At 48.7% G+C, this 18,357-nt stretch overlaps 1 protein-coding gene across 1 annotated transcript in view; it reads right to left on the bottom strand.

Annotated features, from left to right (window-relative positions):
* LOC119461386 (ankyrin repeat domain-containing protein 6) overlaps nt 1-16,204 on the bottom strand; it is a 142,292-nt gene extending 126,088 nt beyond the window's left edge. The window contains exon 1 of the mRNA XM_049672578.1: nt 15,639-16,204. The gene's annotated coding sequence lies outside the window, so the exon portion shown is untranslated. The remainder of the gene's footprint in view (nt 1-15,638) is intronic.
* Nucleotides 16,205-18,357: the final 2,153 nt, after the last annotated feature.

Raw genomic sequence — 18,357 nt, 5'->3', positions numbered from 1 at the left:
TGGAAAAGGAGGAAACGGTTCGAGAATGTAGCTGATATTTCATCATTTTCATCCTCATTATGTGCGGGTAAAAGCTTTTGATAATGCTACGTATACAAAGAGGCAAGCGATACTTTCGCAGAAACTTACACGTCCATCAGGCAACACCTACTGAATGTTTTCCGGTAAATAATATCTGCGGCCGATTTCACGAATCTTTTACAGTCCTAAGCGCGGTTAGAGGTTGGCTCGTCACTATTATCTTTAATCATGGCGATCGGAAGAAGAGCGCATTGCTCTTCTCTGAGAGAAAGCGAGAGAGAAGGGAGGAAAGAAAGGCGGGGAGGTTAACCAGACTTGGTCCAGTTTACTACCCTACACGCGGGGAGGAAGTATGGGGGAGCGAAAGAAAGAGAGAGAGAAGACACGAGTCTTGATGGTACTTTCACATGCACTAAGCTAGGTGCAGCATGTCTACAGTCTGGCACACAAGTCTGTCGCCTTCAGGTACTGAAGAAATTGCTCTGCTCACTTACTTATTGTGAGGCCGACCTTGGCGATTGAATGCGGTTGGGCAAGCCACAACACTCTGTCAAATTTACCCCCCCCCCCCCCCCCCCAGTTGTACAGTTTAAATCCTTCGTACATATGCCCCTTCGCCACGACTACGAGTTTTCGAAATAGCCAACGAAAGCGGCTTTCCGTCCTCCCCCCCCCCCCCCCCCCCAAAAAAAAAAAAGAAAAAAAAAAGAAGAGCATGCTCAGAAAGTTAGAACAGCGTCGGTGGCAACGCGCATGCGCAGAACTCAAATTCAGCACGGTTTCTTTCGCATGCAGAGCTGATGTGTGCGCTAACATTGAGACAGCCACTTTTGTAAATCCTTCTGTCTATTTGCACAAAGCACCCGTCCCTTCGTTTCGACGACCATGGAGAGACGCTCGTAAAGCGGCGAGTACGCTCTAAGTACATAAACTCGTCTATACGAGGCAGTTTGTAGTAGCCCAGCGCCGGACAAGAGTAGGCGCCGCGCGAGGGGTGACTTTGCCGGTCATTTGCCATCCTTGACCCCGCAAGCTTGATTGATGCCGCGACCATTTCCGCGGAACTTGTTGGTCGGGACGCCCGCGCCAGTGTGAGCGTGTGTGTGTGCTCTCCAACCTCCAAGAGGTCATTTGGAAGGGCCATTACGAAGAGGATGGGAGCAAAGTTGGCCCAAGAACGTCAGATGGGAGCGCAGGAGAGCGGGGGGACGCGAGCGCTTTTCAAAATGGCATCGAAAAGGGCCAAAGCCGCGCGTTCCACGCTGCTGCTCTCTGTTTATCGTTTCTTTTTATTATTATTATCTTTAATTTTTTTAAACTCTTTTCTGCGTCTCCTGGAAGCTTAGGTGGCCGCCCAGTGGCCCGTTGCAGATAACTGCGTGAACTGGCTAGGAAGCACCATATAGCTGGTCACTTCCGCGAGGCGCCATGAAAGACCGCTTTTGAGCGAGTGGTTTTAAAGGCGTGCGTGTATACGACACCTCCACGGATGAGCGCCCGGAGAGTGCTCGAACTTGCTGGGCATCACAGGCCAATTGCAGGGGCGAGTTCGTGAGCATTTAGCAATCCTGCGCTTTTTCCTCTCTTTCTTTCTTTCTTTCTTTCTTTCTTTCTTTCTTTCTTTCTTTCTTTCTTTCTTTCTTTCTTTCTTTCTTTCTTGCTTGCTGGCCTGCGTACTGTTTCATAGGGATAGGTGTCGTGACCGCTAATAAACGTGGTCGACTACCTGTAGGAATCATAAGCATTAGCATTTTCCTAATTGAATGTGTCACGTATCTGCACTTCAGGTCAGCAACCATTGGTTGAGCAAGCATATCCGAGTACCGCGCTTGCTTTAGCTATAGCCCAGAGGAAACGTTAAATTGTTTCGTCCAGTGGCTCACTGGAGGTGCTCGGGCTAGGGATGATTGCTTTTACCTACAGTGGGCTAAAAGGATCCTGTTTTCCTTCAAAATATGAAATCGCGGTGATAAGCAGATAATAATTTACGTGCAAAGTTATTCTTTTACGCAGGCAAATGCTGGTAGGCTTCTGTGTTTCATAAAATTCGCGTTCAGTTCTGTTGTATAAATCTAAACTGCATGTGTTTAATTGTATCCTTTGTACGGAAGTACACTGACATGACTTCTACTGAAGCACCTTCTTGTCTTCGCTTAGTGTTCACTCACCAGGGCCCAGCCTGTACAATCCTGCCCGACTTGAGGAAGTGACGCTTGGCACTCTTTATATACGCCCCTCTGTGCCTGTTAGCCCTGAAAAGTGTACGGATTACGATGTCGATACCGCAGGCTGATGTGCATAAGTGTAATTTCTGAGCTAACGTTAAGTTAGCTAATTTATGAAAGCATAAGAATATAGATGAGGAAGAAAAAAACTTGTAAAGCTTTTTTTTTTTTTTTGTGCACTGCATACTTATGCTTAATTATCTCTCCCTTCAACTTTTTCGCATGTTCATAACATGTTTAAAAAAAATCACCTCCACAACTTTCTCTTTCTGACAATTTCTAATGAGAACAAGAAGGAAAGCGACGTGCCATTCGACACAACACACCAAATGTAGCCTAACGCCATAATATGTTGCGGCTCACAAACCACCTCCCCCCACCCCCTCCAAGCACGCTTCTAGACCATCACTGTATCTAAGCAATGCTTAATTGTTCGACGTTATCATCGTGTCTATTTCGGAGCGCCTTCGTATTGCACGTGCCGTCGTTACAGCGCAGTCCACGAAATGCGCCAAATCTACTAATGAAGCCGGGGTGTGCTGTCTGACAACGCACCTTGCAAGCATAAACACCTGGCGTGACAGCTCCGGCCGTGAAGGTCGTTGGCTCTTAGAAAGCGACACCACCAACGAAGGTATTTGCAGGCCCCGCGCGGCTTCTTTGCGCCCGAGCATGCAGGCCTTCGGTGACTCTGACGGATCGTCGACTCCATCAGCACGGCGGCGCGTTGGCGGCTCGGCGCATAGCATCACGGCACGTAACGAAGGCCTCTCGACCCTGAGCGGTAAGGCGGCGCACGCAATTTCTGCCGCGGGATATCGCACCCGTGATTGATACCCGAGGAGATCCAGAGATATAAACATACCGCGTAAACTTGCGCATCAGCCGCACCTTAAAATTTCGACGAAGTTGATGAATAGCCGGACTACAGACACTCTCTGCGCCTTCCTGGCATTCCCTTTCGCATCCATGTCTCCACGTGCAGGGTATAGCCAACTAAACAATACCTGATGTCTGCCTTTTCTTACTTCCCCTCCCTTTGTGGTTTCCATTGCTGACCATCTAAGCTTATACTACATGTAAACGAATGCATACGGAAGTTCTGTGAAGGCGAACTAGTTCGCCTTCGGGAGGTGATCTTTCCGTAGAAAGAAAGTACAACAATGCGTTCTTAACTTTTCAATACCCGCACCCCATGTTTTCTTGAAAATCCCGCAATATAAGTGCATCTCTTGTTCATGCAACCGAGGTTTTGTAAGGTGCAAGTAGCTGATAAGCAGATGCTACGGAGACGGATTGAGTTTCGGTTCCGGGAGCCAGGCTCCTCGCCTTGAAATCGCCGTCTTCTTTCTCTCTCGGCACGTATTGCAGTTACTGCTTATTTTCTTCCCTATACGCACGCACCTATGCGGCACTTACGCGGTACTTACGGGTGATTGCATATCTTGCCTTGGACATCATTCCCTCGCGAAATGAAACGCCGTACTACTCCACGCGTCCTTGAACGTCGCGGTCCACCAGCTATTTATTCTCAGTCCATGGAGGCGAACAGAATAAACGTCGCCAGGGCCGCGTGGGTGCGTATTCAAGGCCTGATGGTCTGAGTTGCCTGCCGTGCTCAGAATGTCCGTGATCACAAAGAACACAGCAGTGATTTCGAAGAAGCCATCAGACAAATCGCAGCCCCAAGATGACCTCGATTCCTCGTTTTTATTCGAACAAGAAGCAGCAAAATAAAGAAAGGATGTTTTAACAATGTCTTTACAACTGTTTTTAGTCCCCGGCTGCCCGAACAGTTTGGGAGAACACGAAGATCAGCTTAAGGTTTGCGATGAGGCGAATGTCTGTCGAACCTCGGAGCTGGTAATTCTGATTTTTTGAGTCGAATGCAGCCGCAGCATACCGTAATTTATAAGCAGTCCTACAGAGCATAAAAGGATTCTAAAGTGCACCAAACACATACTGCGCCAGCTTGATGAGACTGGATGTGTAAAACTCGCAGGCACCCCAGCTTTTAAGTTATTTCATCAACGTAGAAGAGACAAGATCCGCTATTGCTTTACTGCCACTGCAATTCAGGTATACGCACACAGATAGCTGAGCCACCGCGAGTACTGCATACACACTAGTTCGAAGGTCTTGCGCCAATCGCCGACGTTGCCTTCTCAGCGTATATGCAAGGACGTGGGGGAGATGGTCCCGGCTGCCATATGCGGTGTGAGCCCCGCGGGTATAGCCCTATGGCGCACCGTGATTGCAGGTTTGGCTTGCACCCGTAAACTTTATCCGCTCCCCTTCACCCTCACTCAGCCTTAGATATGCCCACGAACCTTATAGCATATGCGTGCGGCCCATAAATCGCGCGCACTGATATCTGCAGCACGGAAACACCGACGCGGCACGCAAGGGCCACAGGCCGGTTTGATGCACCTTCCCTCTACCTTCTCTTTGCGAAGGAAAAGTGATAGCGCCCCGCCCGAAATAGAATACTAACTCCACATTGCACAGGGAGGCCCTCGGTGCGTAGCCATAGCATTCATTGCTGTGTCAGCCGTTTACGTTCCCGCCAGTTGTTCCCGCAATGTTTCCTTTATCTCGTTTATTGGACATTCCCCGTAGATTCGCACGCTATATGGTAGAAACTAGGAAACGTCACGGCGCATGCGCGCCCTGAGCGGTGTGGAGGGGTCGCCCACGTTACGGACGTTGGCGTTGCGCACCGTAACGCCCACTTGAGCGTCGTACGGCTGTCCGGTCCGAGTCCGCTCAGAAACATTTTGTCCCGTGCACTCAGACATGCAGGCGAACTCTTACTATCTAGATCCTCTTCCTTTAACTTCCGAAGCATGTGAACCCTGGGCCCTGGTGAGTAAGTACTAAGCGAAGGAACTTGCGGTTCAGTTCACTAAAAAAAAAAAAAAAAGTATATGGTTCATAGGCCAGATTCCCAGTTTCTAATGAACGCAAAATTGGGGCCTCTGGCAGGTAAATAAAATAAACCTACACCTGTTCTTCGCGCAATGTGAAATGTGGCCCGGAAAGTAGGAAGACGGCGTATTGAGTGTTGGTCATCTCTCCGTGTGGAAACAAACATCGATATTCTTTTCTTAGCCGGTATTTCTTTCTTCCTTTTTCTCACAGGAAGCTACAACTTCAAGCAATCATCTTCAGAACAAAACCACTTGCACCATGTGAAGTGCTTTTCCGCGTTTCCCTTTCTTCTTGAACAGCCAGGTGGACCAGAAGCGTGCAGTGGTAAACCATCCGTTTTTTTTTTTTTTTTTTTTTTTTTTTTTTTTTTTTTTTTTTTTTTTTTTTACTCCTTCCAAAGTTTACGGCAGCGCGTAATACCTTTTCCAGGCTGTTTTATTGTTCCTGCATCACGTATAACTTTAGTCGACCATAATCATTTAATGAGGGAAAACGCACTCAGCTGTTCACGGTTGTTTCGTATTCAGAGGGAGTTTTATTTCGCAGGTAACGACCGCCATTCCCTTACCGCCATCACAATAACAAACGCTCCCTTACGACGAAAGACCGCATCAAAAAGTACAAAACTAGATCGTCAGTTGACGCCAAAACGGCTCAACAGTCACGGACACTTGACCTTCGTGTGCGTGCAATTATCTAACTTCGTCTCTTTTTCGTTCTCTTGCACCTTTTCTTTCTTTCTTTTTTTTTTTTTTCAGGCACTACCGCAATTTGCCTATCCCGTAAAAAAAGCCTTTCCGGCCACGAAGTTCAGTTAAGTTACAACTTCTGACCGTTGGGAAAATGGCTTCAAATTCTCATTCCTCATTTTTTTTTTTTTCAACTTCTTTTCGCTTCTTTCGGTGTGTATGACTGCTGTTTGACTCGTCAGCGTGTCCTTGAGATTCACTATTAGCGAAGCGATTCACGTGGACCGTTCACGCCGAAGTCTCAGCTGCACGGATGAGACGTGCATTGCTTGCTACGCATGAATCCTCCACCTGCCGCTGCTGGCGCCCAACGCGTACGACAGCTGCTAACGATATGGAAGAAATTAACATAACAATAGACGAGCAACGCAGATAACCACCGTAGTAAGGGCCACACCACGCTACTTGCGAGAGCCGCAGCCGCAGGGAAAGAATGCAAATCCACTCGTCCTGCGATGCATACGGACGAGGCGAAATGCCGCCACCGACACGCTCTGGCAAGCGCACCGAGGATCAAGGGCTCCGGTTTAGGTTACGCGCTGCAACTTAGCCAAAGTTAGCGCGTAGACATCGCGAAATACGGGCACCAAAATCGAAAAAAGTGGTAGCGAGGGGAGATTCGGCGTATCTGTGTTTGTATCTACATTCACTAAACCTGTGTAATAGGAATATCTGTTGAAGATTTCATTATGACGTAACAGTACTGACCTGGCCGCCTGGTGTATGTCGAGTATCCTATCTCTCTTGGTATACCAGCTTCGAGTCATTCACCAAAGAGGTTTTCAAAGCTTGTAGCTCCAGGCCACACGTGCTGTTCGTATGTATAAAAGAGAGAGAGAAAATGATTTAATGAAAGGCAGGGAGGTTAACCAGGACTGAGCCCGGTTGGCTACCCTACACTGGGGGAAGGAAAAAGGGGATAGAGAGATTAAGAGAAGAATAGAAAGTCCACTGTTGATATCGCCGACGTAGCAACAGATCTCTGTTCTATCACTGATTATCAATCAGTCCGGGTCATAGACGGTCACTCAGTCCTGTAGTTTTTAAAAATCGCAGCAGCGCTTTTGTGGCCTTTTGCAGCTGTGATATTCGAGGCCATGGTCCCAAGATCTTGCTCAAAGTGTACGGTCTTCTATCTAGCCTATTGAGAACGTTGCAGAGGTCATGTCTTTCGTTTTTAAAAGATGGACAGTAGCATAGTAGGTGTTCTATAGTCTCATCGACACCGCAGGCATTACACTCGGCGCTATCAGCCATTCCAATCAAACACGTGTAAGCATTGGTGAATGCAACACCCAAGCGTAAGCGGCACAGCATTGTTTCCTCATTTCGAGGAAGTCCAGGCAACAGCCGCAGCTGCATAGATGGGTCGAGAGATATGATGAACACTACAGTGCAGCTGTTCATTGCGATCAAACAACTAGCTGGTTCTTTCGGAGTTTACATCAATTCCTTATGGACACTCAGTGCTCTATGCTCCGGTGCTGGTACTTCTGTGCCTCTAAATCTCGCGGACGCATTAGTTTATTATGGCAGCACCACTGTGCAAGTACTTCAGCAGTAGGCTCACTCTAATGTTCAAGCTATCCTCCTGTGCTGATTTCGGATAACTTTTGACCACAGAGGTTGCTTGCGTAAACCATTTTACCCATGTTCAATTTTACATTTAAACAGCTTCGCGCGAAATGACAAATAATTGTCACAGAATAGCTTGTTGAGGGCCATGGACAGAAAGTTTCTTGCAAGAGTCACTCCTTTGCCCGGGTGGACTGCCTATTGTGCAGCAGCTTGCTACCATTGGCGCGAAGCTTGTTAATAGTGGGTAAAAGCAAAATACGTGCAATGCCCTAAGCGGTCAAACCTATTCTGAATGCTTCGCTAGTCAGAATTCTTCAATATACGGAGCCTACCGCAGCCCAGTTAGATTTGGGACTTTAGACAGATCGCCTATACAGCTGCTTCGCCTTTTGCAATGGCGTCAGCACGCAAGTCATGCATACCCTCACCACAATATTTTCAGATCATTTACCGGGCGTCGCTATCGGGTTGAAGTTCAGACAGAACTCCGGCAGCCAGCTACCAAACTTCCCGCCGCCGTCACATAAAAAATAAAAATAAACGAGCAAAAAGAACAGAAGCTCACTATGAAGAAGCACTACTTCTCTTCGGTAATGAAAAAACTTGATCTGGCGTCGGAGTATCAAGAGAGGAATGCACAAAGGCCGTCCGCACTTGCGCGCAACGCAGGAACGGTACGGGATTGCGCGGCACATCTCCTATAGTATCTGAGGCTATCGTGATTGGCGACGCACGGGGTCGGCCATTCTCGAACCTTTCTTATACTTGGGGAGCAGGTTTGAGCACGCAGCACGGCCACTGATTAGCCAATGTGATTTTTAGCTTCCGCAATGCAGCGTAGATGTACAAAGCGCGCTGGACTAGCTCTGCAGACGCTTCAAGAAGAGAGTCGAAGCCCGAATGAATGCCTTCACGGGCAGGGCACAGGGATAGGGGGGTCCACGAAGCTAAACGATCCTTCCAGGGACCAGACACTACTCTTTTGTAGCGGTACAAATCACGCGATAGCGTCCCTCAGCAATAAAAAAGAAAAGAAAGGGCAGAGTGACCAAGGAAAATAGAAACAGAAGTGTGTGTGCAAGTGGGGGGAGGGCTGGGGGAGGAGTAATGTGTAAGGGTGCTGGCGCATGCCGGCTGCTTCTTCGGCGGCAGCAGTGAGTCGGAGACCCATCCGTCGGTCGACAAACACCAGCGAGAGGCTGCACCAGCAAACCAGTCCCTCTCCTGGTCGTGACCCAGCCGGACGACCTTCAACTTGACTAGGTCCATTTGCTAAACGTCCGGCAGCGGCAGTCTTCGTCCTTTCTTGCTTCCCATTTTGATACTTTCTTTCTTTTTCAAGAACGATCGACACTCCCTTTTCTCTTGGCCATACATCCCATGACCACGGGAATGTATGGTGTTCGAGTTTTCTGCGCGTCTTTGCTCGGGAAGCTTGTAGCATAATGCGTTTGACCGTTTAATGCATCCATGAGCGGCGACGTAATCTGCCCAGACAGCGTTATCAGTATTGGAACTAACAGTGTACACAGACCGCTTGCGTATATCTCCACGAGCTTTCTTTTCTATCTGAGTCTGCGTGTAAGACTATCTGCGTAACAGTACGCACTCCTTATGCTTCTCCTTGTCAGCCGGAAGAGAGAACGTCTGTTCCTGGCGCCAGATCTTCATTGTATGTTTTGAGCCTCTCAGATATTTAGCGGCGCCAGATAATATTGAGAGCTTCCTGTACGAAGAGCTGAACAGGTTTCCGCCAGCGAGCTTTACGCCATTCGTCCGAAGAGGAAGTTGTACGCAGGGCATTGCGCTACTGTATCTGTAAGAACAAGGCGGCAAGTGTATAGTCGACGTCACGTGCAGCGATTCTGGTCCTCATGTGAAATTTCTTCTTTGCATTGTCAAGTTGCGGTGACATATGGAGGCCTTGACATCGTCTCAAATTGGTGTGAACATCTCTCGTGCTGAAAAATTGGGCAGTTTCGCTGGAAGGGTAAATAATTTAAAGCGATATAGGTAGGTTTACTGTCGCGCTGAAGTTTCCCAGGCCGTAAATACACGGGCCAACATGTCGCTGACACATCGTGAGGAACTTTTGTGTAAGAGAGAGAGAGAGAGAGAGAGAAAGGGGACTCGTGTGGAAAATGGAAAGGTTGGCGCTATATTCTGCAGAACTTGCGAGAGCGCGGCTCAGCGCCAGAACTTCTGATGCGCAGCAAAAACAGCGCCAGCTGGCAGCTGTTAGGCGTCTCACAACACTCATGTGATGTGGAGCTCCACCACCAGCGTTGCAAGAGAGATAGAGAGTGATTGCGGGGCGCGCCGGATTTTTTAAATTTCACAATTTCTTTTTAAGCAGAAATAATAGCTGCGCTAATGTGCTGAGTGAACTGAAATTGATGAAGCCGAATGCGCTCACGAACGTCTTATTTACATGGTCACTGTAGCGCTTTAATTTGAACAGGTCAGACAATATACTCCGTTTCATACGATCGCGCGCAACGCCGTAGAGCCTACAGATACTTTTTGCAGTGGCTGCGCTGCGTTCGCACCAACAAGACTTGTCAGGAATTATGTGAAACTGATCTTTCTTTACAGTCAGTATTAGGTGAAAAAAAGAAAAAAAACTTGGGAAAGGAACAAACCGTTCTGTGAGGCTGTTAATACATTATTCCAGATCATTTTCTTTTTCGGTGCTTTTCTTTTCGGGTTTTTCATTCGCAGCTCGTCGGGGCAGCGTCGCATGCATGCTGGCGCGCCTCAAGCATATACGCTGTTGATGCACAGTGAAGCATATAGACTGGCCGATAGATGGCACCTGCTTCGCGGTGTTTCGTGAAGAGAGAGTTATAGAAATAGAAGAGAGAAAAGGCAGGGAGGTTAACCAGACGCACGTCCGGTTTGCCACCCTGCACAGGGGAAGGGGGTATAGGGATGAAGAGAGAGAGAGAGCAGTTTCGCGCACATTTGGAGGTTCGCACCGACTCTACAAATGGTCGCCAAAACCTGTCGACTTGACGTACTGCAATAACAGTGAACTTTCACATATTTGGCATGTCGCTCCAAAGACGCCAAAAAAAAAAAAAAGTTCATGTGAAGTGTATTTTCTATATAGTATGATACGGAGTATAGTTACTAACTAGTCAATTAAGAAGAACACAAAACTAATGGTGGCAGCGTACAATTTGCGGATAGTTTCACTCGCATAAAAGGCTTAGTTGTTTTGTGTGTGTATGTATCGTTGTTGCATGGTGCCAAGATTCGACGAAGCATTGAGCACGTTCATGGGTGAACTACGGACACGAGATCGTGTTCAACACAGTTCTCTCTCTCTCTCTCTATCTCTCTCTCTCTCTCTCATGGGTTACTACCACAAGCAGTGCAACGGGCGAATACGGAAGCCCGTAATGCGAGACTTCACGGACGCCGACCTGGCAGCCGACTAATATCGTGCAAACAACGAGCCGTACTCAACTATTCGCAGTAAAACTGCGCCATGGCATCGCGCTGCACAAAGGGAAATTTTATTTGACAAAAGCACATGGTAAGAACAAAACATTGATGTACCGCGTTTACAGCATCACATAGTATATGGGCTCGTTATATAATGTTTAGTCATACAAGATACATTACAAGATACAATTTTTTTTTTTCATGTATCGATAACGTAGGTAAAGTATGATTACACATGCAGTATATACAACCCGAGTTCTTTTTTTTTTTCTTTTAGAATGGGACGATGTTCATTTCTAGTTGGCCTGATGCGGTCCTTAAAATCCACCTTAACATTATACAGATTGTCAAGGCCGGTCGTATAGGTTAACAAATTACCAATAGATCCAACCACAAGGGTTGCGCAGATAGCCTGCTGAATTCATTTTTAAACATTTCCTCAACAATTGGTGGATTCACGTAACGCAAGAACAAGATGCGAAGTCTTTAAACGCAACGTATGTCTCTTTACACAACACAGAAATAAACGAGACAGGTATACTGAGCACGGTCTAACGTGTTCGAGAATGTAGGGTGGTGCTAACCTGAGCTATTATGGAATCTCCTCAGAATGCGGCGACACGACCGTCTGCCAGAACGCCACGGGCTGCCACTTGGAGAGGTAAACATTTATTTTGCTCCAGGTGCGGAGCCTTGCCATAGGGAGTGTTCATATACCAAGCTCCTTGGTTCATACCCATACGCTTAAGCTCACGTAGGCGTGCGTGTAATACTCCCTAACATGTTGCCTTGCTTCAGCGTAGCAACGGGTGCACGCGAAAAAAATAGATAATCAAGAATCAACCCCAGTTACTACGCAAGAATGCGTTTAGCATGCTTCGGGAGGTGATTATTTGTGGTACTGTATGTGGCACTATGTGTTATGGTTGGCGCTCCCCTTACCTCAACCGAGCCTTACACGATCGCGGGAGCCAACCGCTACTTCCAGTGCCACTTCCTCAAGGACCAGTTCGGAATCATGCGGCTTGCTGTTTGCGGCTTTTTTTTCCGCCCCCCCCCCCCCCCCATATTTCTCGTGGAGAAATAAAAGTTCCGTTTGATTGACTGATTGATTCATTGAAGCCCGTGCAGCATCTGCGACCAGAGCGGCGCAGCGTCTCAACAACAGCGTTTCAAAACGCTATAGCTGCCACGTGGGAATCATGGGAGAACGCTCCCCTTACCACCGGTGGTACCATTGCGCGGTGGTACCGCTACCAGCGGTACCACCATGCCGGCTTTACTGCTGTGTTATCCTGCCTTTCTTCGGGATCGGCACACGGAAACGGTTATACACACAATAAATCGCGGTTAGTTCCCAAAGAAAGCTAAACGCTTTAAGGAGAATTCCGCAGTGGGCTAGCTGGTTCGACATAATTAACACTGTTGCGGAAAGCTTTCACAGCTCTGTTGTCTCTTTTGAGGGCGACTAGCCTGTGCAACGCCTTTGACTTGCTCAGGCTTTCCGCGTGCGTGCGCGAGCTCGCCGTGTCCTTCCACTCCCCCTCCTGTCTATACCTCATCTTTCTATTCCCTCTTTCCTGTCCCCCAGAGTACGGTAGCCAACCAGACGCATTTCTGGTTAACATCCCTGCCTTTTTCTCTTTCTCTCCTCCTCTCCTCCTTGTGGAAAGCGACGAACGGACAGGACTTGCGCTCAGGTGTCGTGTGTTGTCGTTCTCGCTCAAGTCCTGTCCCTTCGTCGCTTTGCGCAACAGTGTCAATTATACTAAATGCTTTACTAATAGTAGTAGTAAAAACGTATTTATTGTGTGAATGACCTCGAGGCCTGCGAGCGGATGGGGTAAGAACGTCGCCACGCTCGTCTACTCAGAGCAGCGAGTCCTAGCCGGCCTCCCAGATGGAAGAGACGAGCGTGTGATACGAGATTCCGTTTAGCCATGCCTGTAGGCCACCTTCGTCTTGCAGGCTGACAAGCCATTGCAGGATTAAGCAAGCCCTGTAGTATCTGCTACATTCACAGTCATCTCATCAGGGTGCTGTATAAGTGCAACAGGAAGAAGAAATAAACTTTGTTAAGTGAAAAAATTGATATGGCAATGGCTGTCGCCACCGCTCGTACTTGCCGTACAAGTGCAAGGTAAAAGAGAGAAGAGTACAAGCATCTGTCAGCAAAACGCGTGGGCTAAGCAGGCAAGGAGAGAGCGATGTAGCATGGCTAAAACGAGCCGCACGCCGGTGGCCTTCCTTGCAACTTGTGAAGGAAATATCGGCAAAGAACAGGCATCTAATTAGAGATGCGGACAGTAAATCGTGTTGAATAACGTTTTCTGTCTCTCATACTTCCATTAAAAAGTTCGTGAGGGAGCTCTGGCACTAGGGGAAATATGGGAGTTGCAAGTATGTGGGTTCTGCCAGCATGGAAATGATGGTGATTACATAGATTTGCATAAAGTTCGTCTGTGTGGCTTCAAACGGATTTGTGACTTTGCAAACTTATTATTTACAATAAAGTGTTGCGTCGTAGATGCAACAATGCGCAAAGATTGTGCGAACACCCCGGCTACGCCTCTGATATTCACAAGAGTTCTCTTACGTTAGTGTCATCCGCGATTGGCCATCGCCGCTGTTGTGATCGTCATCACGCCGATATCACCATCATGAGTGGCGTGCGCTCGACCGCCTAGCCAATCACGAAACTCTCTTAAGGAAGAGAAGTCTTCTGAATACCGGTCCAGTATTTCAGCTGCGGCGTCTTCTGAGAATATCCATGTTTCTTGTGTCACTATGAGAGCTTCACCTATTAACTGATCAGCAGCGCGATTGCAGAGGAAGACAAGAAAGGTGACAGGGCGGGTGCTGTTAATACGTCTTACCAACTAGCCCGAACCAGCATGCTCCCTTAGCTTCACCTACTTTTCCCATTCCTAGCGACCGCCTTTTTTTTTTTTTTTACTCATTGACCGATACTATACGACCCATGTAGATGCCAAAGTTCGTGGCTGCATGATGCCATGACTACTAACACGAAAGAATGTAGTAAGTTGGTGCGTATTCATAATAAATTGTAGCGCGAACAGGACGGCACCATAAAGGAGACATGACAAGTGCTTTGTCCCTGTGTCCTTTTTTGTGCCGTCTTGTTCGCGCTCAAATTTATTATGAAGTAACACGGCATCGGAAAAGCTTAAAGCAACTCTAGACAAGGACACCCACCACAAGGCGGAGTTCTCACCACAGTCGAAATGCTTATAAACATTTAGCGAGCCTCAAGTAAGCCAGCACGCGACCATGCTGTCACGCAGACTTGCAGGCTTCTGAAGTATGCCTTGCATTATTCCTCGTTATTCACTGCCAAGAGAAACCGCATCGGCTTTCGAGAGTGCAGTGCCCGCTCCTATAGGCCGGAAATGGCTCGCCTAATGACGCATGTGTCAGGGCATGAGCCAAAATCCAGACGGATGCGCCCAACGTGGGGGCTAGCTTAGAAGGCACACATGACATGGTCCGTAGCGCGAACCGAGAAATTGGAATGCACGAGCAGGAGAAAGACCGGAAGTCGAAGTTGGAATGAATTTATTTAGAAAGCCGGCATGAGGAGACTATCTTACGCGTTCCTACAAAACTGCCCACAGACGGGCTAGTTGGTGCGTATTCATAATAAATTTTAGCGCGAACAGGATGGCACTATAAAGGAGACAGGACAAATGCTTTGTCCCTGTGTCCTGCCTTCTGCCGTCTTGTTTGCGCTAAAACTTATTACGAAGTAACACGGCATCGAAAAAGCTTAAAACATCTGTACACAAGGCCACCCACAGTAGACGCAGTTCTCACCATGCACAGTCGAAATGCTTATGCAAAAGCGAATTGCAACAGCGTGCTTTTTTCCTCGCTGTATATCGTGGAAAATTGTGGAAGGACACCGAGCAAAACACAGTTCGTAACGCGGGTTGCACCCATTGCAGTCCAGTATTTTCAATACACTGAACAACAAATTCGTGAACATTCAAAGAGTCATGGCGCAACCGACAAGGTACAAGTCTGCGGTACTGAATAATTTTTACTCAACTGCGAAACTTTCTGAGAAACCCATATGGGTTTTCGTTGTGGCTTCGTGCTACATTCGGGTGGATGACAATTTTTCCTTTCATGATTGAGGACACAGTAACTGACACTTGGCATAATTTATTCGCTAGAAGCATAAACGTGACGTGCACACACCTCACACGTGAAACTGTCCGTGGGATGTGTATAGGTTGAACCGATGCGAAAGGGAATACTTAATCGCTCTTTAACCAAAAATCACTGCATGGTTGAAAGTTGAAACCCGACTTGCTGATACTTTCTAAGTAGTTTTCATATTGAGGAACTTACACCGCTTTAATTTCTTTAGTTCAAAGCTAAAGATAGGAAAATGTACTATACTCAATTGAAAGCACCTCTTCCAAGTCATGTCAGTGCCACCGGTGATTGTGGTGATCCGAAAGGAAGCTTAGCACTGCTTTCATCCCTATTTCGTGATCATGCACATAGTTTCGTGATAGGGCACCAAAATCCCGCACCATGAACGGCGTTGTTTCATCTAGTTCATCAGATATGGTGCACGATGCGTGACTCTGCACCCCGATAAACTCGGAATCCGAAATATTTCAAAGCGTCTAGACACCAAGGGATAGAAACTCACCTGTTCACATGGCTACATCCACAAAAGAGAGAATCCGGGGCGCCGTAACGCGCCGTGGAGGAGGCAATAGAATCACGGAGTCGTCGCACAAAAGGTGCAGTCGTCGGCCCTATTCACGGCGCGCGCCCAGTGCCACCGAATCTAAGGTAACGAGGACACACACACACAAACACGCTGCGATTTCTTTCCTCTCCGCAGGGGAGGCCTTGAAAATCCACGCGGCACCGCCGCGAAGGAGTCGACACTCACGAAACGACCGCACAACACCACCGCCAGATCCCGAAGATCGCGCACGAGCTTACGAGATCTCGAACCACGCGCACCCTTGAGCCCCGGGAAGAACACTGGACACACACTCCTGGTTTGGTATCCGCAAGAACGTGCCGATGCACCTCGTATCCGGGAGTCAAGCACAACTATAGCGTCGCCGCAATGGAGTGGACGTATCACGAGCACGCGGAGCAAAAAGGCACGCTGGAAGCAGGCATGGCCTGCCCCGGACGGCGAAGCCTGCCACAGACGAGCGAAGCACGTCGACCGCCTCGCGACTGGCAGCGTGTCTTCGGTACGCAGGTACCCCCGAACCAACGACGGCAAGGGAGGCTTGCGCCCCCCCCCCCCCCCTCGCTCCTCCTTTCGGCTGGTTGTTTTCGGTTTTCCTCTCCTCCTCGTTTGCTCGGCGAAGAAGAAGAAGCCGTCCGTCCGGCGGAGTGGAACCATGCTCGGACGGCTGCCGGAGAAGACGTGTCTCTTCCCCCTCGCCCCAACGCTCACCGCCGCCGCCGCCGCGAAAAACCAGTTGGAGCCTTTGTTTCTTGCTGAAGCTCGGCTCGGCGCTGCTGCACAATGGATGGTCTTTCTCGAGCAACTGCTGCTGTTGCTGCAGACGCTGCTGCCGCTCTATGCGGCTGCTGTTGGTGCTGTTGCTTCTGCTTCAGCAACGTGTGCTCGTTTTCTGCTGTCTGCTGTGCTCTTCTTCATTTTTTTGTTCTCCCAGCAGAAACGTCTGCGCGAGAACTCCTTTTGATTTCGTCGGCACGTCCGAAGGAGTCTTGGCTCCTCAGTGCATGCCCAGTCCTGAATCGGTTCGGCCCCGCTGACGCAGCTTCTCTGTGAGTGCAAATGGGCAGATCTCGCACCGCCTTTCTCGAACGCGGGCCGCGAGTTTGACTCATTGCGAGTAATGGGGACTGTTGCACGAGGTGCCAATGATTATGTTTCAGCCCAGTTGCGGACCCGTTGTCTTGTCCAGTGCATTCATGGGCTTCGGATGGTCGCAATAATGGATCGGCGAAACTTGGTTGACTAAAAAAAAAGTAAAAAAAAATCACACCTTTGCTTCGAAGACGCGTATGCATGCCGTCTATGTTCCAACTAAGAGTCACCTTATATGAAACAGCAAGCGATATGCCTGTCTTGTTACGTTAAGGCCCACTTGTGCACTTATATTCATCTTTCTTCTCAGAGAAAGGTTATTTGTAGGGTTATATATATTACGTGGAATAGCACGCCATAGTCTCCGAATTGTTCCCGTTGGATTCCAGGGCCCGAATTCACGACAACTTCTTACGCTAAAATTTTTCGTAAGGAAGAATTTTAGCCAATCCGGATGCCAGACATATCATTAGCGAAGGCGGCCAGCCAATGGCAAAGCGAACTTAGAAAGAAAAGCTTTGTGAGTCTGGCCCCAGACTGTTTCGCAAAAGCAAAGATATTGCAAAGGACGGGACTGGTAACTTTTAAATTTGTTACTTTCAACCAAGGAAGAAAGGTCTAACGTAAAGTTCCTTGTTTTCAACCAATTTGCTATTTGCTGTTATGTCACGTCGGTTTCCGTATTCACAGCTGCAAGTCGTGTAAGTCATTGTGCTTCGTAGGTCAGCCGCGCCTCCTTGTGAAGTCGGCGCCACGCAATCGTGTTCTTGTTAGAGACGGGTTGACACTTCGCGTGTATTTCGGAAGTGCGAAGCGGTTGTTGCTCCCGCCGTCACGACGAAACGTTGGCGGCAACGTCTTCATGTATTCCTCTGTCCACTCCAAGAGGGTCCCGTCAGCAAAGCCTTTGAAATGCCAACGGTTTCCCCAAGGCGGCAGCGAACGAGTCGCTTCCCCCCGAGAATTTCTCGGAAACGTGGTCTTCCTAACCGCCTCAGGATCCTCCCATGGCGTTTGTACCTGTTTTCCGCCGCTTGTATGGTTCCCCCTCCTTCTTTCTACCTTTCTTTTTCTCCTTCGCTAACTTCGCGCGCTTTCTAGAACAGCGTGGCAGGGACCGAGAACGTAAGGGGGTGGGAGGGGGTCGAGGGGGGTTAGTCCCTCGCCCCCCGCGGCTCAATCCTAAGCGGTCCACGTTTCAGGAGGAGTGTCCGATACCACGGCCTCGCCGGAGTCCCCCGGGCCGCTGGTGACTACCCCCGCAACGAGCACGGGCGGCAGCTGCGACGCGGATGGGGCACATTTGAGGAGCAGCAGCTCCTCTCTGGACGTGTCGGCCCTCGGAGCCCCCCTCGCGTGCTCGTCGATAATTACCTTTCTTTCTTACTTTCTGGTTTGCTTGCTATCTCCACGTTTTTTTTTTTTCTTTTTCTTCCTTCTTGTCCCGTCTCTCTGCCTCCTCCTTCTCACCACTGGCATTCGCCCATGTGCGAACGTTTACACCTGAGCGCTTCTAGTTTACCTCTGCTTCCCTCGACGGCGCGAGTGTGGTGTAAAAGCGTGC

This window comes from Dermacentor silvarum, chromosome 8 (assembly GCF_013339745.2).
Source record: "Dermacentor silvarum isolate Dsil-2018 chromosome 8, BIME_Dsil_1.4, whole genome shotgun sequence".
NCBI classification, from domain to species: domain Eukaryota; kingdom Metazoa; phylum Arthropoda; class Arachnida; order Ixodida; family Ixodidae; genus Dermacentor; species Dermacentor silvarum.
This window is presented reverse-complemented; position numbering and strand designations above follow the sequence as displayed.